The sequence below is a fragment of the Oratosquilla oratoria genome, chromosome 31 (genome assembly GCF_046742065.1).
Source record: "Oratosquilla oratoria isolate Oo_2021 chromosome 31, ASM4674206v1, whole genome shotgun sequence".
NCBI classification, from domain to species: Eukaryota; Metazoa; Arthropoda; class Malacostraca; order Stomatopoda; family Squillidae; genus Oratosquilla; species Oratosquilla oratoria.
In genome coordinates this window covers 21,602,123-21,611,450 of record NC_134807.1, presented here as the reverse complement: position 1 = coordinate 21,611,450, position 9,328 = coordinate 21,602,123, and the positions used below count along the sequence as shown (strand labels likewise).

Genomic DNA, 9,328 nt, shown 5'->3' with positions numbered 1-9,328 from the left:
GATACAATACTACAGACACCTCCCGACTAGATCACCCGTATTGAGGTGCCGCCCTCTATCGCTCATCTACAGGACCTAAGGTGGGATGACAGATTTCGATAGCTACTTGCTCATGTTCATTAGCCTCAAGAACGTAGCATATTCTTTGTTAAACTTGTCTGCGATGATACAGTCACGTCCATAGCCCATCACCTCACATGGCACACTAAGAATTGCTGAGAGCGAGTGAGGTTGTTAAAGGCGCAGCAAGCCGCCTTTTTGACCACGACCTCGACGACGACGACGACGACGAAGACGACTACGGGGGGGCTGAGGGTCACGGGGAAAGAGAAGACTGTTGCAGGCACCACGCGGTCCCGTTCATCTTTCTCGCGTGTCGGGACCGAGTATCGGGCCTGCGGCGGAAAGGGTCTAATCGCACTCGCTGTGTGGCACCATCTGATGGAGAGCACCAGATCCTCGGCAGCCCCGCCCACCGCAGAGGCCAGCCCGCCAGCCAGCCAGCCAGCCAGCCAGCCAGCCAGCCAGCCAGCCAGCCAGCCAGCCAGCCAGCCAGCCAGCCTGAATGGCAATCAGGCAGGCAGGTAGTTAGGCAGACAGGCAATTCGGCAGATCATTGGAAGGAAGGGAAGAGAAGGAGTGAGGGAGATAGTAAGAGGAAGAAGAGGAGGGAGACAAGAAAGGAGAGAGAGATGAAAGTAGGAAGAGAAGTAGAAAGGAAAGTGGAGAAGGAGAGGGAGAAATAAAGAGTGGAAGGTGAAAGGAAGAAAGGAAGAGTGGAATGGAGGGAAGAAAGAAGAGAGAGATGCAAGTATGAAGAGAAATAGGGAGGAAAGGAGTGAAAGAGAGAGGGAGAAAGAAATATGGGAAGGGAGGACGGGAGAAAGTGAGGAAGACAGTGGGAACGCAGGGACGGAGGAAGTGACAGAAAGAGGAAGAGAGAGAGAAAAAGGAAGAGAGAGAGAAAGAGACAGGGAGAGAGAGAGAGATAGGGAGAGACAGAAAGATATAGAGATAAAGAGATAAAAGTAATTAGAGAATAACAGACTAACTAAAAGATGAATATAGGAAGAAAAGGAAGAAAAGGAAGAAAGCGAAGGAGTGAAGAAGCAAAGGAAGAAAGAGGGAAGGAAGGAAGAGGAGGCGGAGGGAGGATGAGGATGGAAGAAGAGGAGTGGCATAGGGATGGAGGGTTGGAGGAGGTGGGTAAGAGGAGGAGAAAGGAGGAGAAGGAGGATGAAGAGGAGGAGGAGCTAGACCCACCCTCCTCCTCCTTCCCTCCCTCCCTCCCTCCTCCCTCCCTCTCCTCCATAAAGCCGAGCAGAACCGAGAAAACCCGAACGCCCTTCCCGAGTCGTATGAGTCGATAGCGGCACGCACCCACCTCCTCCTCCTCATCCACATCCTCCTCTTCCTCCTCCTCCACCTCCATCCTCTCCAACGCCTCCACCAACTCACCAAAACTCCACCACCACAAGCACAACCACCTCCTACTCCACCCCCTTCAATTCCTCCTCGTCCTCCTCCTCTTCCTCCTTCACCTCCTCCTCTTCATCCTCCATCTCCTCTTCATCCTCCATCTCCTCTTCCTCCTCCACCTCTTCCTCTTCTTCCTCCACCACCTCCTCTTCTTCCTCCACCTCCTCCTCTTCTTCCTCCACCCCCTTCAATTTTTCTTCCTCCTCTTCCTCTTCCTACTTCACCTCTTTCTCCTTTCCCTCTTCCTCCTCATTTTCTTCGCCCTCCTCTTCCTGGCCATACACTTCGCTCACCTCCAAACATTCTTCCTCTTCTTCCTCTCTATTGCTTTGTTCCTCTTCCTTCTTTTTGTATCTCTCCCTTTTTTCATCTTTATTGGCCCATTCTCTTCCTTTTACTTTCCTTTTCTTTTCGTCTCTTCCTCTTCTATTGTCCTTCTTGTCCTTCTTCCTCTTCCTCCTCTTCAAATTTGTCTCTTCTATTCACATATATTCTTATCATTGCCTATATTACTTCTTCCCTCTCCAACATCAGCTCCTTTCATTTCCTCATTATCTTCGTCTTTATCTGTCCCGTCTACTTCTCATTCAGTTCCTAAATCCTATATTAAGAGCAGGACTCGTAGTAATGTATCAAAATTGGACAAAAAATCTAGGTTCAAGAAGGAAATAGACAAGAACGGGTTTAGCAACAAAGTAGTTAACGAATGGAATAAACTTGGTCAAAAATACAATGAGTGCTGAAACAATTGGTTGTTTTAAGAAATTATTAGATAACTTTACGAGTAGGGACATGAAACTCCGTAGTGTAAGCCACATGGTCTCTTGCAGTCTCCTCCACTCTTATGACTTTCTGTTCTATTTCTCATGCTGTACCTCAGTCTTCTCTATCAACTATCTCATCGAAAAAGGAACAAAAGAAAAAGCGACATAAAAAAGAGAAGAGAGAAAAGATAGAGGAGGGAGAGAGGAAAGAGAGAAGAGAGAGGAGAGAGAGAGGAGAGATAGAAGAGAGAGAGAATAGATAAAGAAGAAAGAGAAGAGAAGAGAAAGGAGAGAGAGAGAGAGAGAGAGAGAGAGAGAAAGAGAGAGAGAGAGAGAGAGAGAGAGAGAGAGAGAGAGAGAGAGAGAGAGAGAGAGAGAGAGAGAGAGAGAAGGAGAGAGAGAGAGAAGAGAAAGAAAACAGAGAGAGAGAGAGAGAGAGAGAGAGAGAGAGAGAGAGAGAGAGATAGAGAGAGAGAAGAGAAAAACTATACACACACACACACACATATATATATATATATATATATATATATATATATATATATATATATATATATATATATATATATATATATATATATATATAGAGAGAGAGAGAGAGAGAGAGAGAGAGAGACAGAGAGAGAGAGAGAGAGAGAGAGAGAGAGAGAGAGAGAGAAGAGAGAAGAGAAAGAAAACAGAGATAGAGAGAGAGAGAGAGAGAGAGAGAGAGATAGGAGCGAGAGGAGGGGAGGGGAGGGAAGTAGGGAAGGAGAGACTAACAACGAATGAATGAGCATAGGAAGAAAAGGGAGAAAGCAGGGAGGGAGTGAAGGAGCGAAAGAAGGAGGAAGAAAGAAAGAAGAGGAGGAAGGAGGTGGAGGGGTGAAGGGAAGTTGAGAGTTGAGGATGGACGAGAAGGAGTCTCATAAGGATGGAGAGTTAGAGGAAGAAGAAGAAAAGGCACACAGTCGACGGAAAGAGTTAAAGGACGTCGCCTTCCTTCCCTCTTTAGGATCCTTCCCTCTTCGCTCTACAACAAGAGCAGTCCTTTCCCGATCCTTCTCCTTAGGGGAACCTCCTCCCGACTCCTTCTAGTAATCCTTTGCTCCCGCAAAAACAGAAAATCCTAATTTCATTGCCCGTTGTGACTCCTTTTCTCCTCCTTCACCTCTTCTTCCTCCTCCTTCACTTCTTCTTCCTCCTCCCTCACCTCTTCTTCCTCCTTCTTCACCTCTTCTTCCTCCTCCTCCTCCTCTTCGTCCTCCTACTCCTCCTCCTCCTCGCCTTCGTCCTCTTCGTCCTACTATTCATCATCATCATCCTCATCCTCGTCCTGTTCTTCTTCCTCCTCCTTCACCTCTTCTTCTTCCTCCTCCTCCTCCTCCTCCTTCACCTCTTCTTCTTCCTCCTCCTCCTCCTCCTCCTCCTCCTCGCCTTCGTCCTCTTCGTCCTACTATTCTTCATCATTATCATCCTCGTCCTGTTCTTCTTCCTCCTCCTACATCTCCTCCTCCTCCTCCTCCTTTTTTTTTGTCTTCTTCGTTCTATATATTTTTTTACTACCCTTTCTTCCTCCTCGTCTTCGTCCTCTTCGTCCTACTCCTTCTCATCATCATCATCATCCTCGTCCTCTTCTTCTTCCTCCATCATCTCCTCCTCCTCCTCCTCCCCTTTTTTTTTTTTTTTGTCCTCTTCGTTCTATTTTTTCTTTTGCTCCCTTTCTTCCTCTTTTCTCTATCCCTATTCCTTGTCTTCCTTTTCCTCTTTTTCATCTGTCTTCATAGCTTCTCATTCTTGTCCACTCCCAGTTAATGTTCCCTCTACCCCTTTAAGCCCTTAAGTAGGATGACATCTTCCGTATTAAAAAAAAAAAAAAAAAATCCGATATCCAATATGTTCTTTCATGTCCGTCGTTTGCCCAAGGAGTGCATCAAGATAGTTCTGAACTCTTCAGAACATCACTGAGAACAGAATCTCATAACAATAGAGCCATATTGAAGAAGTTAATCATAGCCTTCCTCTTTCTCACTCTTTTACCTTAGACTCTTTTCCTTTTTCTCTTCTTCATTTCTCTTCCTTATCCTCTCTATTCTCCTCTTTATAGTCATTCTTAGACTCTTTTACTTCTAATCTCTTTCTGTAACACTTTGTAGATTTTCTTCTGGTTGCCGCTAGACAGTCAAGAAGAGACACCATTTAGTTTTCTGTCCATTTCCAAGCTAAATAAAACTGTTTGAAATCAGCCAGATTTAAATCCGTCAAAAGCTTCAGATTTCCATCATTACCTCTTTGGTGCACCGCCTTGGTACCTCCTCGGTGCCCCGCCCTTTTCCTCTCCCCCCCCGCCCTCCACCACCTCCCCCTCCTCCCCATAAACTCTTCCTCTGTCTTCCATGCCTCTTCTCAAACTCCTCCTAGCACCTTCACAGCCCAACTACTTCCACCTCATCTGGGTTCCTACGGTAGCCTCTCCCTGCCAACCTATCTTATCCTTCTTCTTCTTTGGTTCGCAGACTCCTCTTATCGGCTGGCTTTGCCTCGCTCACCTCTTGCAGCATTTGTCCTCCTCCTCCTCCTCCTCCTCCTCCTCCTCCTCCTCCTCCTCCTCCTCCTCTTCTGCCACTGATCTCCTTAAACGTTCTCTTTTCTACTCGGGAATCGACACCAATAAACTTTTTTTCTTTGTCTTCGGCATCACTACCTTCACCCACCCCCCCAACCATCACCAACACAATCACACCTCCACCAACACCACTGCCTTTAGCATCATCTATAGAACCTTTTATTTTTCTTTTGATTCTTATTTTTCCTCTTCTTCGTGTTTTTAGCTCCTCTTTTTTTTTCATTTTCTTTTTCTAATTAACTTAATTTTTCTTTATTTTTATTTTCTTCTTCTTCTTCTTCTCCTTTCTGATTCTTCTTTTTCTGATTCTTCCTGTTCTTCTTATTCTTCTCCTTATGCTTCTCTTCTTCTCCTTCTTCTTCTTCTTCTTCTGCTTCTTCTCCTTGTGCTTCTTCTCCTTGTGCTTCTTCTCCTTGTGCTTCTTCTTCTTCTTCTATTTCTGCTTCTTCTTCTTTTCCTACTTCTTCTTCTGCTTCATCTGTTTCTTCTGCTGCCTCTTCTTCTGCTGCAGCTGCTTCTTCTTCTTCTTATGCTTCTTCTTCTTATTATGCTTCTTCTTCTTCTTCTTGTGCTTCTTCTTATGTTTCTTCTTCTTCTTATGCTTCTTCTTCTTCTTATGCTTCTTTTTCTTCTTCTTCCTTTTCTGCTCCTTTTTCTTCTTCTTCTTCTTCTTCTTCTTCCCTTCCCCTTGACTTCTTCAAGACCTTTCCTTAGCGCTGACTTTTCTGCAGACACCTCCTTCTGCATCACGCAGCCCCTTCTGCGTCAGCTCCTCCCCCCGCCTCCGCTTCCACCTCCTCCTCCTCCTCCTCCTCCTCCTCCTCCTCCTCCTACTTCTACTTCTCCACCTCCTCCTCGGCAGATTCCTCTGCTTTCTTTCTTCCCTAGTAAACTTTCTTTCCTTCTGTTGTCACATACATACTGTCTTCCTCTTCCTCCTCCTCCTCTTCCCCAGTCCGCTCCTCCTTTTTCTTCATCCTTTTTGTACTCTTCCTGTTCTTCCTGTCTCTTGTTTTTTTTTGCGATATTACTTCTTCTACTTCACTCTCCTCCTCCCCCTTTTTTTTTTTCTATTACTTTTCTTTTATTTCCATTATCTCCTTCACCTCTTTCTCTGCCTCTTCCACTTTTCTCCTTCTTTCTCTTCTTTCCAGCTTGCCCTTCCTCTTCTCTTCCTCTTTTTTATCCTCTTGTTCCTCATCTTCCTTCATTTCCATCTCCTCTTCGTCTTCCTCGCATACTGTATAGATTCGATGAAGTCATCATTTTAGCGACTTTAGTGATTTCTATACGAACCAAACCAAAACAAATTATCTTTAATATAAGACACTAACCTGCTGATAAATAAGAACTTGTACTATTTCGCCTTTCTGCGGTCCTCCTGAAGAAATCTCTACTTGACTTCTTCAGCGATTTCTCAACGCCATATTGTCCCCAACGTCAGAAGAACTGGACATCGTCAAAGAACTACTAAACACTTCTCTTCCACCTTCTTCTCCTCTTCTTCCTTTTCTTCTTTTTCCTCTTTCTTTTCCTCCACATTCTCTTCTTCTTCCTTACCCTTCTCCTCTTCCTCTTCCTTACCCTTCTCCTCTTCCTCTTCCTCCCCTTCTTCTCCTCTTCCTCTTCCTTACCCTTCTCCTCTTCCTCTTCCTCCCCTTCTTCTCCTCTTCCTCTTTCTTTCTCTTCTTCCTCTTCCCCCTTCTCTTCCTCTTTCTCTTTTGTTTTTCTCCCCCTTTCCCTTCTCTTCCTTTTCCTCTTCCTCTTCATCTTCCTCCTCCACCTTTATTTTCTTCTATTCCCTTCATTTTTATATTCCTATGATCCTATTACGAGGGGTGATCAAAAAGTAATGACAGTGATACCATATATTTTCACGGTACAGAGGTAAATCCAAATAGTGGCCTACATTCCTTCAAAGTACTCCCCTCCTGCCTCCATGCAACGTTCCATCCTCTTTCGCCACTTCATGAAGCACTCACGGTACTCAGAAGCCGATATACCTCGTAGCTCTGAATTGACTGCTCGCGCCAGATCTTGGATGCGATGAAACAGCTTCCCTGCGATCGCACCCTTGATCTTTGGAAACAACCAAAAATCACAGGGAGCAAGGTCAGGCGAGTAGGGTGGGTGGGGGAGAAGTGTGATCCCCTGCTGCTCCAGGAACTGCACAGTGAGGCGAGCTTTGTGGGGGGCAGCATTGTCATGGTGCAGCAAAAGGCGCGATCGGCGACGGGTTGGTGCAGTCTTGGCCTGATATTCCAGGAATCGAGGAAGGACGTGATCAGTGTAGTACTGGGCTGTGATAGTACACTGTTGAGGCATTACATCCACACACATTGGTCCTTGTGAATTGAAGAAGATGGTGAAAAGGCGCTTCCTGCTGCGAAATCCTTCCTTCAGAATCTGAGGTCGAGGTTCTTCATCACTCAACCACACCATGTTAGACTGCTTGTCTCTGGTGGTGAAGAAAGAAATCCAACACTCATCTCCGGTAGCTACATCTGAGAACCGTTTCGGACCATTTGGCTCGAATTCAGCCAGCCATATACGACAAATCCGCACCCGTTCGCTCTTCTGCTCTTCCGTAAGCAAATGAGGTATCCATCGAGCACACTTCTTCCTCAGCCCTAAGTGTTCATGCACGATGTCATGTGCGCTCCCTTAACTGACACCGAGCTCCAAGGATAAGAATCGAAGAGTAACAGTTGGATCTTCGTCAATGATGGCCCGCGCACGGACCGTCGTTGCTTCGGTCACGGATGTCCGAGGGCGGCCAGGACGATGATCATCTTCTAGCTGCAATTTTCCGGCTGCGAAAGCTCGAATCCAGCGGGAAACAGTTTCCAGTGATGGAGTAGACTCGGGAAAAACTTGCAACAATTCCTTTCTGATCTCCGTTGCTTTTTTCCCGAGTTTCCACCTTGTGAAGGTGTAGAATCTGCAGCCTTCTTTCGAAAAATCCATGTTTCCGGTTAGAGAGGGAAACCAACAATGACGCAATCGCACAGCGCAACGATAAAATGTAAGCTAGACAAACAGCAACAAGCTCAAACATGTAACAACAGGCAACACTTGCTGCCCCTTGCTCCCCGCCCCCCCCCCAACACTTATAGTCTCTCAGCTACGAGTCCGACTGTCATTACTTTCTGATCACCCCTGGTATATCTTATCGCATTTATTACTTCTTTTTTATTTCTACTCGTCAGTGTCCTCCCTTCTTCCTCTTTCTCCTCCCTTTTATTCCTCTCTCTCTCTCTCTCTCTCTCTCTCTCTCTCTCTCTCTCTCTCTCTCTCTCTCTCTCTCTCTCTCTCTCTCTCTCTCTCTCTCTCTCTCTCTCTCCTTTTACGTTTTTCTTTCTTCTTTATTTTCCTATTTGCTATTCCTTCTATTTACGCTCGTCTTACTTTCTTATCTTCCCTTCATCGTTCTTCTTGACCTCCTCTTCTTCATCCCTTTCCCTCCTCCTCTCTTCCCATCTTCCTGATCCTCAACCTAATCCACATTCTTATTCTCATTTCCTAATCCTCACTTTTTCCAAAATCTCATCCTTAAAATTCTCCTCACCCATAATATTAGTGTTAACTCCCTCCTCCTCTTCCTCCAGTACTCTTCCTTATACTACTCCTCTTTACCCTCTTCTTTTTCATCTTCATCATCTTCTTCATCATCCCTATCTTCATAATCATCCTTATCTCCTTCATCCTTATCTTCATTCTCAATTTAATTCTTGTTTTATTCTCGTCTTCCATCCGTTCGTATTTTCTTGGTGAAATTCATCCTCATTTTCATCGCAATCCTCATCCTCATTTTCATCGCAATCCTCATCCTCATTTTCATCGCAATCCTCATCCTCATTTTCATCGCAATCCTCATCCTCATTTTCATCGCAATCCTCATCCTCATTTTCATCGCAATCCTCATCCTCATTTTCATCGCAATCCTCATCCTCATTTTCATCGCAATCCTCCTCATTTTCATCCTTCAACTCCCTCTCTCCATTCCTCTCCTCTTCATCCTCATCATAATCCTAAGTTTAATCCTCATCTCCGTCATGATCACAGATTTGATCATCATTATCATGTTCATCCTAATTTTCATTTTCACCTTCATCTCCATCCGCTTTCTGGTCTTCATCCTTCGCCTCATTTTCATCCTCATCTTCATCTTCATCTTCGTCCTCATCCTCATTTTCATCCACATCCAGCTCCCTCCTGATTCCTGGTGGTACTCCTCCTACACCCTTTGATCGCTTTCTCACCCAGTGACTGTGTGCCAATTCATTCATCCCTCTCTCTCTCTCTCTCTCTCTCTTTCACACACACACACACACACACACACACACACACACACACACACACACACACACACACACACACAGTATCCCCCAATGACCCCTCTCCTCATTGCAACCTCCTCCTCCCCCCATTCCCTTTTATCCTTCTCTCTCTCTCTCTCTCTCTCTCTCTCTCTCTCTCT

At 45.4% G+C, this 9,328-nt stretch overlaps 1 protein-coding gene across 1 annotated transcript in view; it reads right to left on the bottom strand.

Annotated features, from left to right (window-relative positions):
• The window catches only part of para (sodium voltage-gated channel paralytic), a 639,183-nt gene extending 638,716 nt beyond the window's left edge, over positions 1 to 467 (bottom strand). Inside the window, exon 1 of the mRNA XM_076213401.1 lies at positions 1 to 467. This exon is cut by the window's left edge and continues 195 nt beyond it. The gene's annotated coding sequence lies outside the window, so the exon portion shown is untranslated.
• Positions 468 to 9,328: the final 8,861 nt, after the last annotated feature.